A 13,356-nucleotide genomic window follows, 5' to 3' on the forward strand; every position below is an offset into this window, starting at 1 on the left:
CGGTGGTGGGAACTGCGCGCCGCTGAGCGCGTAGGCGGCCTTGCGCACCCCTTCTCCAACCTCCTGAGGGCTAGGGACGTGGGGTGGGGTCATCGGGTAAGACTTAGTCGCTAGGGGCTGCGCCCGGCTTTGCGACCCTTGAGCCCGGGTCGACTTGAACCAGCTTCCTTTGCGCGGAGTATTCCCCGACTAAACACCCCCGGGGTTCTCTTGCTCGGGGAAAGGTCTTTTCCCGTACGCGCCTCTTACCCCATCACAGCCCGTGAGCTAGCAGTGTCTGCGCCCGGGCTAGGAGATTCCCTTTCACGAATTCAGCCCTGCGAGGTCAAGGCGAGCGGGGAAACAAAGGCGTCAGAGCACGGCGGGGGGTCTTGCCGGGGCTCCGGGGGCCTTTGGCGCTCCAAGGACCTGGGCTGAGTGTGCGGAGTCCCCGCTGCCCTGCAGGGGGCGTGCCTGCCGCCGCCTCCACCAGGGCCTGGGGTGACGACTCTGTGTGGCAGGGACACCTGTTGAGGCAAGAGGCTCTGGGACCTGCGGAGAGGCGAGCTCCCGCAGCCGCCTTCTTCCGACCCGAGCAGGTGATGAGTGAGAGCCTTGGCCAACCCGCGGTATCAGCTGCTGGACGGGGGCAGCCTGACTGGACGAGGACCAAGAGGAGAGAAGAGTGTGGGGCCGGGAGTGGGGAGTGGAGCAGGAGTGGCCATTCTGACGTGAAAAGATCTGGGCCTCGGGAAGGAGGGGTCTGGAGCTTCTTAGGGAGGTGCAGCGTCAGGACAGAGAAAGCTTGTGTGGAGTAGAATCTAAGATGTTTGTGCAAAGGCAGCTGAGCCCCGAGAATATGGTGGTGGTGGTGGCGATGGGGTGGGGTGTTGGTGTGGAAGTGCTCTCATATTCCCATCCTGCCCAAGATTCTGTATCTTATTACCCACTCCGGAAAAAGTGAAAATCTCCTGCAAAGGAACTGTATTTCTGACTTTGCTTGAGGAGACCTTGGGGTTTGCTGGTTTTCCCTAGCCCATCTCCCCCAATTCCCAGACCCCTGTCTGACTGAACTCTCTGGAGCAAGCCTGATTAGGTGTAATATTCCTTTCTGAGATAAGAGTCACTGTCACTAGGCACTGTTTTCAAAGCACTGTGGATGTTTGGACAGAAAGGCTGATGAGGAAAAAGCCTCCTGTGTCAAGACCCCAGAGTGCTGGGATCTGGGTGGATGGAGAGATCAGCGTGAAACTGGCCAAACCAGTAGGGGGCCCAGCCCTCCTGCGAGCGTCTGTCCACACGATGGAGTATCCAAGCTACCCCGTTCTTATATTCTGAGAGGGCCAGCCCTGATCTCAGGTTAGGTGGGCCTGAAGTGGTAGAGCACTGGCTAGCTGGCCAAATGTTCTTTACTCTGTGTGGTATGGTGGGAGGAGGATCTGAGCTGGAAGAGGAGAAGGTGGGGAGAGAGGAGGGGGATGGAGGGGAAGAGAGCACAGGGAAATTGCTGCCCAGAGCCCCGGGATAGGTCTCATCACTTTTGTGTCTGCTTAAGAATCCTGACCTTGCTCTTGGACCCATTCTTCTGCTTCTTGGAGCGCCCTCCCAGATCAGCCTGAAAGGCCACTCAGACTGAGAGCCGCGGCATGGTGTGGAGGGCTCTGCTGGAGGCATGTAGCGGTCATATCAGGTGGTGAAAATTGGAGGTCATGGGGGCTCCAGTGAACATCCTCTCACCCTGTCCCTGTTCCCATGGGATTTGAATTGCTGCAGATTAGAAAAGGGCTGTGATTGGGAAGCTAAGTTTAAAGTGTGAAGGAGTATCAAGGAGATTCCTGGGAGCCAGGAAGTGGGAGTGCAGGAAGAGAGAGAGTGGAAGTTTCTGGGAATGAGTGGCCACATAGGGGCATAGCCAGCTCTGGCCACATAGGGGCATAGCCAGCTCTCGCGCTCTGTCTCTCTGTCTCTCCGTCTCTCTGTCTCTCTGTCTTCTCTCTCTCTCTCTCTCTCTCTCTCTCTCTCTCTCTCTCTCTCTCTCATCTTAAACTTTAGCCCTAGGTGTCTGTCCAGGCACTGGTCCCCTTGCACACGTTGCCTTTGTCACAGCCTTGCACTTTATTCCTATCCTCCAAGATATTTCACTGCAGTGGGATTCTCAGTCATCTGCCCTTATTCTCATTGAATGTAAACTGGCATGCAGGGACTATGCATGAAGCTTCTTGCATCCCCACATTGATGCACACAGCAAGACTTAGTAAGTACTGGTTAGATGAGTGAAGTAGCGGTTCTTCTGCCTGTCTCTGGGAGCAGTCAATGGTCTTAGCTTCATGTCCCCCCTGCATTTTATTCCCAGCTCCAACCTAACTTACCTAAGAAGATAGTAGCATGCATATTCAGCTTCTCCAGGAGTTGAACCCTTTGTTCAGGTGCGGCTGAGGATTGGCCTTCTTCCTGAAATCTGTGGTTAAGCTCTCACTGGGTCTTCTTGCTATTCCCAAACATGTCTCTATTTAGTTGGCCCAGGACACTGCATGTGAATTTCTAGATTCTTAGAGAATGATGTGGCCCGCCCAGCTGATAGAGGATGAGAAAATTCAGACAGGCGTCATTATCACTCCCTTGGGGAACCAGAGAGCTGAGGAGGGAAAGGGAGGGTCTGCATAGCAGTCCCGGGCCAGGAGGCAGCTCAGGAGACAGGTCTTCACAATGTCTGTGCTATTTGTAGCCAGCCAAGTTGCTTCTGGACCTAGGAGGCCCCTTTTTGGCATTGTGGGCTGTTGGCATGGCAACCATACGGCCAGGATTTCTCAGGGAGGTCCTGGTTTTTAATATTCTGTCCTGCTGTCAGCCCATGTGTCACAAATTTTGATGTGAAAAATTGGTTATGGAATCTGTAAAATAAAGGAAGATACAGATCCCATCCCTACATGGCTACTTAGGTGTGGCAGGATTTGTGATTTTTCCATGCTGTACTTGATGGGCAAGGGAGTGGATCTGGGGACGTCCACTGAGCTGCATGGATACACGCTGGCACTGGATGGCACCGAAGGCAGGAGGCGAAGCAGACATGGCTGGTCTTCAGTCTTCAGGCCTCACATTTGAGAAGAACATTTGTGACTGGTTTGGGACCCAGGTTTTTCATATGTGAATTCATTGGGATGCTAAGATGTTACATGGGATTTCATTTTATAGACATATTTTAAAAGGTATATTCATAATGGATATTTTCAGGATCACACCAGTGTACTCGTTTGTAACATATCTTATTTGGAACCATGAAAGTTTTGTTTATTTATTTATTTTTTATTTATTTTTAAGCCTACGGCACCCAGTATTCCCAGGTGGTCTCCCATCCACATGCTAACCAGGCCCAACCCCACTTAGGCATGTTCAGAATGGCATGACCGTAGGCTGGAATCAGGAAAGTTTTTAGGCAGAGTTTTCCTAAACTGGAGTTTCGTATTCTACAGTTGAGATACTACTGAGTAACTATGGATAAAATATTTAATGTTTCTGGACCTTGGTTATTCTAAGTGTTAAATTTGGGTTAAATGATTTCTAAGATTTGTTGATCCTTAGATAAGCTGATGATAGAAGCGAATTTGATTTCTAGAGGTGAATAAATGGCTTTAAGGGAGTTCTCCTGAAGGGTACTGTGAGGTTTATGGTTTATGGAGGGACTCCGCCTGTCAGGAGAAGGTTCTGCAGTGACTCTTGAGGCCTTGCAAGGTTCCCCCCATTACCTAGCAGAAAAGAACACAAATGATGGCTTTCCAGCTTTGTTCTCTAAGAGCAGAGGCTTCAGTCAGATCTGTCTGAGTTTATATTTTATTTATAATGTATGCATTTGGGAACTGTGGGAATATGATTTGCCTAAATGACAGAAAATGATTTTATATTTAATTTGTCTGGGTGCCACATACAAGAAAGAGGATAGAGAGGGAGAAGCACAAACACCCACAATTCCTTTTGCCAAATGTGAAGATTGAAAGGGCCTGATTTCCTGTCACTGGGGTTTCATCCTGGGTCATGATAAGACCTGTTTTTAGGACTTAAGCCTAGCACAGAAGAGCCTGATGGACTGAGGGTCACTTCCCTGGGAGGCCTGAGGCCCAACCAAGGGCAGAGGATTAGTTGCAGAATGCTTCTCATTCTGGTCCCTTATTTCTGGGCAGTGACAGCAGCTGCCCCACTGGCTGCTCTGAGAGCTTTGGGCCTGACTTTTTTCTCTGGTGGCTCTGTGAGCAGAGGAGGCCCTGGCTCTGGAAGTGCCATTTAAATCGATATGGAGGGCCACTGATAGGCAAGGCTGGGCCAGATTCCCCAGGGGACTTCCTGTCTTGCTGTAATGAAGGACACTGCCCTGGGGTTTAAAGGTGAGTCTGTTGCCGAGCAGTTCATTACAGTTAGAAAATTGAAAATTTATCCCTGTCTGCTTCTTGAGACCTTCCCCATGAGCAGTGGGGCAAAGACACAAGGAGGCTAAACAGACAGGAAACCCAAGGCTTCTCGAAAGAAGCAGGGAACAGAGCTTTCAGACTTGTCAACAGCGATTACACTTGGACAGTAATTTGGTTCACTAAATCAGACACCGTGGTTGGTGCAGTCACAGACTGTGTACAGCCTGCTCTAAAAATGGTTTCAAGTGGCTTAGCGTATCTCTGTACACCTGCCATCTTTGCTCTGCACCCATCCAGCCTCTGTAATCGCTGTATTATATTTATGATGGCTGATTCATTGGACTCCTCGAGGTGTTTTACAAGCTCTGATCTCTTTGAATCCCCTCAACAACTTAATGAGGAAGGTGTCATTAACAGATTCAGTTAACATATGAGTAAATGAGGCTTAGATTCAGTGACCCACCCGTGATCTAGCAACTAGTGCATGACTCTGAAACTCGTTTCTGCCTCTGAAGCCCATGTGCGTCTCCTTTCCCCTGAAGTATCTATAGGGCAAGATCCAAGTCTGAAGCATCATCAGCACATCTTTCCTGGAGCACCTAGATCAGCACCCTTTGTATTCACTGCATAAACAGTTGCTGGGGGAAGAAAAAAACATGCAGAACAAAATGTTAGCAAAGGAATGTAGTATTACAGGTAATTCTTTCCATTTTTTGGCTGTTTCCAACATGTTCTATAATAAGCATCTATTAACATAATGATAAAATCAAGAAAGATAATTATTTTAAAAAATACTTGATGCCTGGATAAAATTGCTCTTGACTCCTCAGAGTGTAAACTTCCTAACCATGTCTTACACTTGCGAATCCCCCATGGATGCTTAGCATTGGGCCAATAGAAAAGGCAGGAGACTGATTTGAATCATTCTGTAGGGTTCCAAGGAACAGAACTGGGTCCAGTGGGTAAAAATTTCAGGGAAAGATTTCTTTTCACCAGAAGAAAAACTTTCTCATTGAACCACCTGTCATTAGAAGGGTCCAGAGGCCGACTAGGTTTTCTCTTCACACTCCCTGTCAACAGGTCAGCGCTTCTTTCCAATGGCAGTGGGGAGGAGGAGAAGAAAGCCTCCTTGTCCTGACTGTTTCCTGAGATGTTAGGCAGCTCTGAAACAGAGTTCTAAATGGGGTCCAATTATTGTACCACGAGAAACCTGGCACCCTGGGGAGCAGGGCCGGCCTAACACGCCGCAGCCGGGGAGGAGGGTGACTAAAAGAAACTCATAACTGCCGCTGTGCTGTCGCCATCCTGTTCCTTTGGAGCTGCCAGGCAGGAAAGGAGAGGGGACCAAGGCTGGTCACAGACAAAGCTGCAAAGTGGGAAGCGTTGTTCATTAGCCTCTCGTCTGCTGTCAAGGACCGAGGCCCACAAAGGTTTTCCGGACCCGCTGAGGCCCCTCCAATGTGACCTTCTCATATTCTGCTTCTTTTATTTCCTTCACCCAACCTGGAGTGAGTTCATAGGTAGCCTGTCCTGTCTCCCAAGACCCTGCCCAGTGCTTATTTGGGTGGCTTAGGCTGGCAATGTACCTGAGCTATGTGTTTATGGAGGAAAATAAAATAAAGCAGCGAAAAGGGCACTGGCAGGAGGATGGCCAGAAAATAGTCTCTCTGATAAGATGGTGTTTGAGCTGCAGCATGAATGGAAGGAGTAAGCCATGCAGGCATCTAGGGAGAGAATGTTCCAGATAGCTAAAGCCCAGGGTACCATCTCTGCAGGGTGTGTGCTTTGCGCGCTTGGCTGGGACAGCCTAAGCAAGGCTAAAAGTGGCCCAAGGTGGAAGGCCAGATCATTAGGCCTCATAGGCCGTGGTAATAAAGACGGGCTCAGAAACATGTCCCTGAGTCATCAGGAAGTGATAAATTACATTCAGTGTACGGGCTTGGTACATCAGGGAACTATGTCATTCAGTTTAGAAAAATTTCCAGCAGTTATGGTCAAATATATTAGTAAGTGTTGGTTCTCAAACAGGTAAACCTAAGTTCTTTGGAAAATGTTCTATGGCTGGAACATTTCACTTCCTTATAATGTGAGATTAATGAGGTACTTTGTGTGTGTGCTTGTGTGTGTGTGTGTGTGTGTGTGTGCGCGCGCATCGTGTGTGTGTGTGTGACACTAGTGAGAGGGAATGGAGCTGGTACTTAAAGAGATTGAAAAGACAAGTTGATGGCACTCTTGTTGAAATATTGGAATAGTGCAGGATGGGGAGGGCTCTGCCTCAGAGGGAGAATGGGAAGAATTCTCCTGTAGGGTGAAGGATTCCTCTGTAAGGTGGTACCTGACCAAGGCCCTCTTTGTTTCTCATCTGGCTCATCGTGTTCTTTTCAGGTGCATTTGGGTCTCTGGAAAGGATGTTTTCTGGCAATGTAGGAACTTGGAATTTTCGCCCTTTCCTTCCCCAGTCACAGATCCCCCTTTTGCATAAGCAGACACCTGAAGACTGGTGTGTCCAGACCTTCCCTCAGACATACAGGTGGGCACCTGTCCCTAGGTAGACACCTGAGGCCTGGCAGGATCCAGGATCCCACACAGCTTTTTTCAGGCAGACGATGGATGAAAGGTGCTGCTTAAAAAAAAAAAAAAAAAAAATGGCTCTGCCTGAGTCTGTCTGAGACTGGGTCACCAACATTCAGGTGGCTTCCCAGTGCCCAAGTGACTGGTATGATATAGCTTCATGTGTTCTGGGCAAGCTGCAGGAGCTCTATTTTAGTGGTGTAGGTCACACATGCTTGATTCCGGAGCCCTGTCAGTCATGCCCTTTTAGATGTGCTTTTTGGAGTTCAGATTTTCATCCCTTTATCTTCTCACAGCAGCTGTGGCTTTTAGCTTCTTTAAATAAACTGTTGGGGAGGGCTTCTGACATTCCAAGGTCTTTCATTTCCGGGGGTCTGGCCTGGGGGTGCCACGGCCAGAGGAGACCCCTGTTGTTTTCCAAAGTTGCCAAGCCTGTGGTCAGTTCCAGGGGTGTTAGCTTCTGGTGCCTCACAAGTCTGTGACCAGGTTCTTTACTTGGAAGCCACATTTTCTCCTCCCTGTGAAATCCCTCACTAGGGGCAGTGTGGGAGGCTAGGGCATTATTACCAGAGTTTGGGGTGGAGCCCGGCTAGAGGATCAAGAAGAAGGAACATGTGATCAGTGAGTGGTGTTTGCTGTGGTGTTGGTGGTTGAAGGAGTGAAGTGTCAGGAGTGAGCCACAGCCCCAAATAGTTCATCAACCCAAGAGACCGGAGGAGGGAAGGGAAGCAAGGAGCAGAGCGCACACATTGCCAAGGACCAGGGAAGGTGATGGAGGACCTTTTGGAGCTGCAAGCTGACAGGTAGAGAGCAGAGGCCACCCATACTAATGCTTTACTTTAGTCTTGGTACCACCTTGGGGATATGAAAATGGCAAGGGCCTTCTCCCCAAACACCAAAAGGAAATGGCTCACTCCTAGATGCACCCTAAGATTGCCAGCCCCTATTTTTTTGCATAGCAGAGAAGGTAGCATCACCTAGACAGCCCTTCTAGTTGGACAGGGTCTCTGAACCACACCTGGGCAGGAATTGGAGCTGGGGCTCAGCCAGGTGGGGATGGGCTGCCCTGAGAACTACAGGCCATGGAGCCTGGGAGATCTGAAAGCCGGCCACATATATGTTGGGGGAAAACTGTGGGCAAGCCAAGCAGAGAGAGCAAGAAAGGGCCTGGTCAGAGAGCGAAACTTGTTGTTCAGAGGAACCAGGCCATCGTTCCCTAGCATACTCACAGGGGCTCTGATGGGAAGCTTTAGCATCCACCCATGTGTAGGGAGAGTCCAGCATGGTCCGGACCTGTAGTCACCAGCCACATGTGGCTACTGAGCTCTTGAAATGTGGCTAGTGCGACAGAAGGAACTGAATTTTAAATTTTATTTAATTTTAATTTATTTAAATTTAAAAGCAGGTATGCATTTCAGTTATTGGAAAACTTTTAGGAGCATTTAGAACTTCACTATGTGGAATCTATACTTTCAATTGTAAATTTTATGATATCTCAATACAGATCAAATATTTCTGGCAAAAATTTAGTATCTAAGTTGAAATGATTTGTAAGTGTAAACTACACACTGGACTTCAAAGATTTAGTACAAAAAATTAAAATACTTCACTAATTTTTAAAAATGTCGATTATGTGTTAAAATGATAATATATGAACATACTGGGCCAAATAAAATGTTATTAAAATTATTATCACCTATTTATTTTTACTTTTTTAATATGACTACTAGAAAATTTTAAATTATATATGTGGCTTGCATTCTGTTTCCTTTGGACAGCTCTAGTCCTTACATGTGTTCATGACCCCTCTCTTAAGTGCTCAGAGGTTGTCTGAGGAAGGTTATAGATAAAGAAGATGGCCATGTTCCTGATTTACCTTGACTTCAGGATAGTCCTTTCCAGTCTAGCTGGTGCTGAGTAGTTGGTTCCTAATTCACCATCATCTGTGGGCGCAGAACCCCTCTCAGCACCAGCCCTCTTCCTCATCCCGTCATTAAACCCAGGTCAATGCTTTCTGCAATGTCTTCTCTTTTTAAAATCCCTTCTAAGCTCTGGCTGTGATGACAATGGGTTTTGGAGGAGGGGTAGGAGCAGTAGAGGCAGGGAGCCTTTCACTCCTTTGGAAAGGAGAGAGATTAGTTCCAGTCTGTTGCTTTTGGTGTTTCATCTTTGTCCTGTTAGAGCAAGAATGACATATAGGCCTCGGCTCTACTGTTAACTCAGGACCTGTGGAGGTGGCAGCCAGGAGCACGGTGATGAGAAGGATTCTGAAGCTGCATCCAGACTGAATGGGAAAGTGGAGATTGATTAGCCATGTCTGTGAAGGGCATGGACAGGCACTGCATCGATGGCGTTGTCTTCTCCAAGTGATTTTTCTCCACCTTAAAGACCTGATGGATTTTAAGACATCGGCTAATTTTAAACAGCAGAGATGAGGCTTGCATTGAGTCAGATGTGCGGAGGGGAAATCAGTCATCTCCGTGGATTGGAACCCTAACTGAGGAGGTGTGATGAGAGAGCTTTAAAACATTGTGCAAACGTTTAGTAACATCTTTTACTTACTTGATGGAGATGAGTTGGCTCTGGTCTGGGACCAGCCTACTGGCAGCATAGGAGATGGTTAGAGCGAAACCCAAGGAGAAGGATAGGAACCTGGAAGGTCTGGGGGAGGGGAAGAGGGTTGGCTCTTTTCCTTTTTCTTTCCTTCTTCTTCCCTCTCTTAGAAGCAGGCTCTGTGAATTTGAGAACATTTCCTGCTTCTTGGTGCCACATTTCTGTTTATGGCTTCGTTCAGGAGACAACATGAAATAGTGGACCCAGAGTGTCAGGGTTCATCTTCCAGCTCTGCCACGTACTAGCAAGTTATTAGCTTAGCATTCTGTGCCTCAGTTTTCTTACCTGTAAAACAGGGATAGTAGTGGCCCCACTTCAGTGGTTGCTATAAAGATTAAATGAATTAATTCATGTAAAGTATGTAGAATAGTGCCTAGCACATAGTGCAATACTAGTGTTGGTATACATGTTAGTAATAGCAATACAAGTTGTCATTATTTGTTAACTTTTATATCACTTATTTAATGCTACATAACAAATCACCCTAAAACTTAATGGCTTAAAACAACAACGATCATTTATTCTCCCTCCTTGTGTCGTGGCCCAGGTATTTGGGCGTGGCTTGGCTGGTCCTAGCTACGAGTTTCTCAGTGAGGTTGCAGTCAGCTGTCAGCTGGGGCTACAGTCATGGAAAGGATTGAAGGTGGCTGTCTCATGTGGCCGGCAAGCCGGTGCCGGCTGTTGGCAGGAGGCTTCATTTCTTCTCTACAGGAGCCTCTCCGCACGTCTGCTTGAGCGCCTTAATGGTATGGTGGCTGGCTGTCCCCAGAGCAAGCGCTCCAGGAGACCAAGGTGGATATGGCAAAGCCTTCTTAACTTCATCTTGGGAGTCACATTAGCAAAGGAGTGATATGGTTCGATAGCATTTTGAGAGACCTCTGTGGCTGCCGATTTGAGAAGAGACAGAAGAAGGGAAAGGGCGGAAGCCCTTTTGACTGCCTGGTACTTTACAAGCCAGGAGCCTGCCAGTTGTGTTGCACTTACTTTCCCCCTTACCTGTCACAGCTGGCTCGTGACCTGAGTATTACTACCTCCATTTTACAGATAAGGGACCCGACTCAGGGAGGGCAGGTTACCTACCAACAGAGTCAGGGTTACCTGGCACCAAAGTCTGAGGAGACGCCAACTTCTCGGGAGGCCCACCTCCTGATGGCACGGCTTACGAGGGGAAAACAGATTTTGTGAAGGATCTTAATTTCCTTATTTCTTGAAATCAAGATGGAAAACCTAAGAAGGCCAAGAGATATTCATAGGTTGGACAAAGAAGTGCCATAGGGACTAGAGCTGTGGGGGAGATCCAGGCACTGGGGTGGCGTTTGGAGGGTTTTATGGACTAGAAGGCTGTGGGCTGGGCAGAGTCTCTGCTATTGGTTTAGGCTCTCCAAATTAGCAGAACCTCTAAGGTCAGGGAAGCCTTGGTGTTACCTGCACTCTGGAGAGTTCCGTGCAGAGGGATCAGGCCCACCCACCTGAGCTAGAATGTCTTGCAGTATTAACTGAACTAGCTCAACATATATCGGCACAAATGGAACTTAAATACATGATGTTAGAAGGGGAGAAAAAATGCGATTGCAGAGAATTTAATATAATACATTTATGAAAATTAGAATATAAAATAATTGTGTCAGTCGTTCCTGGATGTGCGCATGTATGTGAGCATATATATATTTCAAAGAATAACAATGGACCAAAGAGGATATGCTTAAGACAGTGAGTGTTGCTGGCGAGAGACAAGGGAGGAGACCGACAAGGAGATTAACTTTATTTGTGACGTTTAAATTCATTTTCTTTTTTTTAAAGGAGAGAGGCTTGAAGCCAATCTGACAAAATCTTGACAAATTGAATTCTAGTGGCAGTGTAGGTGATTCTCAGTCTTTGTAGTTTTGAGGATTAAAAATAAAAACAAACTTAAATCTAAAAACATTATAAAAGGAAAGAAAGAGCTGGCGCCTCAAGGTTCCTGGGTCTCAGCTGCATGAAGATGGAGAAGAAGGGTAGTGGAAGACCGAAGGCAAGATTCCTGCTGCTCCATGGACCCCATAAAGCCTGCCCCCCACGCAGCACTGTTTTCATTTGCTCGAAGGACAGCAAAGTGATTCTAGGTGCTCATATAAGGAGAGGGGAAATCCATTTCAGCTCCAGACCTTGTAAGGTTTGTGAGGTATCTCACCAGAAGCCACCAGTTGACTCTCTGGAGCAGGAGGGAGAGAAAGGACAGGAGAGCAAGCAGGGCAGTCCCACAGCCGGTGGACCCCAGCACTCCGTGTGTCTGTCTGTCCTCCTCACTTTCCAGGGCCTGTGAGCTCCAGGGGCGGAAGTCCCTCTCCGCTGCCCCAGCAGGGCTATGTGGGCAGGACACCAGCCCAGCCCTTCGTCCGCCTGGGCTCCACATGCTCGCGTGACCCGGGGAGCTGCGGCTTGCCATAGCTCTCTCTTCTCCCAGGCCTGTGGCATTTCTGAGACTTGATATTTCACTGGCCTGGGGAGCCCGATCCAGTCCGCATCACTGCAGACACAGTCCTCCGCCTGAGAGTGGGAGTGCTGGGTAGGAGCTGAGCCTGCCCCCAGGGCCCATTAACCCCTAAGACACCATGATGATCCTTAGAGGACGGATATTCATTCTGAAATTACTTCCTGCGGGTGAGTAATTGCATACCTGGAGCACTTCAAAGACCAAGTGTTAGGACTATTAATTTGCATAAGTTACCTGATGGGGTTTGCCCCAGGGGCCTCTGAGAGACATCAGAATTGACAGATTATATCTGCACTGATTTTTTTCTTTACAAGCACACAACTCAAGCTGCATGGTGAGGTTCCACACCCTTCAGAGGGGCTTAGAACCTGGGTCTACCTTGTCCTCTAAAGGTGATTCCTTGTGCAGTGTTTTTGCACTCCGCCTGCTTGGACACAGTGTCATATGTTGGCCTGGAGTCTCTTATACTACGACTCTCTTGACTATGCCCAGTGCACAGATAAAGAAACAGAAGCTCAGAAAGCTTAGAAAAGTCAGGTTACTTGCCTGTGGTAACCACATCTTTACAGATATCTACATGGCAGGCCCTGCTTTGGTGGTACAGAAGTGAACACATTCATTGTGCTCCAGCCATACTGCTCACTCCTTTTTTTCTTTTCTTTTTCTTTCTTTCTTTTTCTTTTTTTTTAATGCCTATAGCACCTGGTCTTCCTGTAAGGTCTCCCATCCAAGTACTAATCAGGCCCGACCCTGCTTAGCTTCTGAGATCAGACATCGGGCTTGTTCATGTGGCACAGCCATAGACCGTGGACCATGGCTTCACTGGGGTATAAACCCAGGACCTTCTGCATATAAAGCAGACGTGTTAACCGCTGCACTATGGAACCGTGTCCAACACACTGCCCACTCCTGTCAGTGCATCCAGTCGTCCTGCCTCAGGCCCTTTGCACAAGCCCTTTTCCTTGGCTTAGAGACCTCACCCTCACCCCAGAGCTGACCATGGCTGGCACCTCTACCTGTCCCTCTCTCCAGCCCTTTATCTTGCTTTATCGCCTTCCCCCATTTATCACTCCTAGAAGTGACCTTGTTTATGTTTTCTTTACTGCTCTCCATCTTGTCCCCTCCACTAAAACACACAGCACATGAGAGGAAAGAAAAGACTGTGTGGTGTGTACTTCTGTACCCCCAGAGCGGGGCCTGCCATGTAGATACCTGTAAATACGTGTAGTTACCACGGGCAAGTGACTTGACCTTTCTAAGCTTGCTGAACTTCTGTTTCTTCATCTGTGCACTGGGCATTACTAGGCATGAGAGTCATAT

General features: G+C 48.1%; 1 protein-coding gene across 4 annotated transcripts in view; it reads left to right on the top strand.

Moving 5' to 3' along the window:
* Positions 1-13,356, top strand: part of GALNT16 (polypeptide N-acetylgalactosaminyltransferase 16) — an 85,033-nt gene that overhangs the window by 975 nt on the left and 70,702 nt on the right. The window lies entirely within an intron of this gene.

This window comes from Rousettus aegyptiacus, unplaced genomic scaffold (genome assembly GCF_014176215.1).
Source record: "Rousettus aegyptiacus isolate mRouAeg1 unplaced genomic scaffold, mRouAeg1.p scaffold_m13_p_3, whole genome shotgun sequence".
NCBI classification, from domain to species: domain Eukaryota; kingdom Metazoa; phylum Chordata; class Mammalia; order Chiroptera; family Pteropodidae; genus Rousettus; species Rousettus aegyptiacus.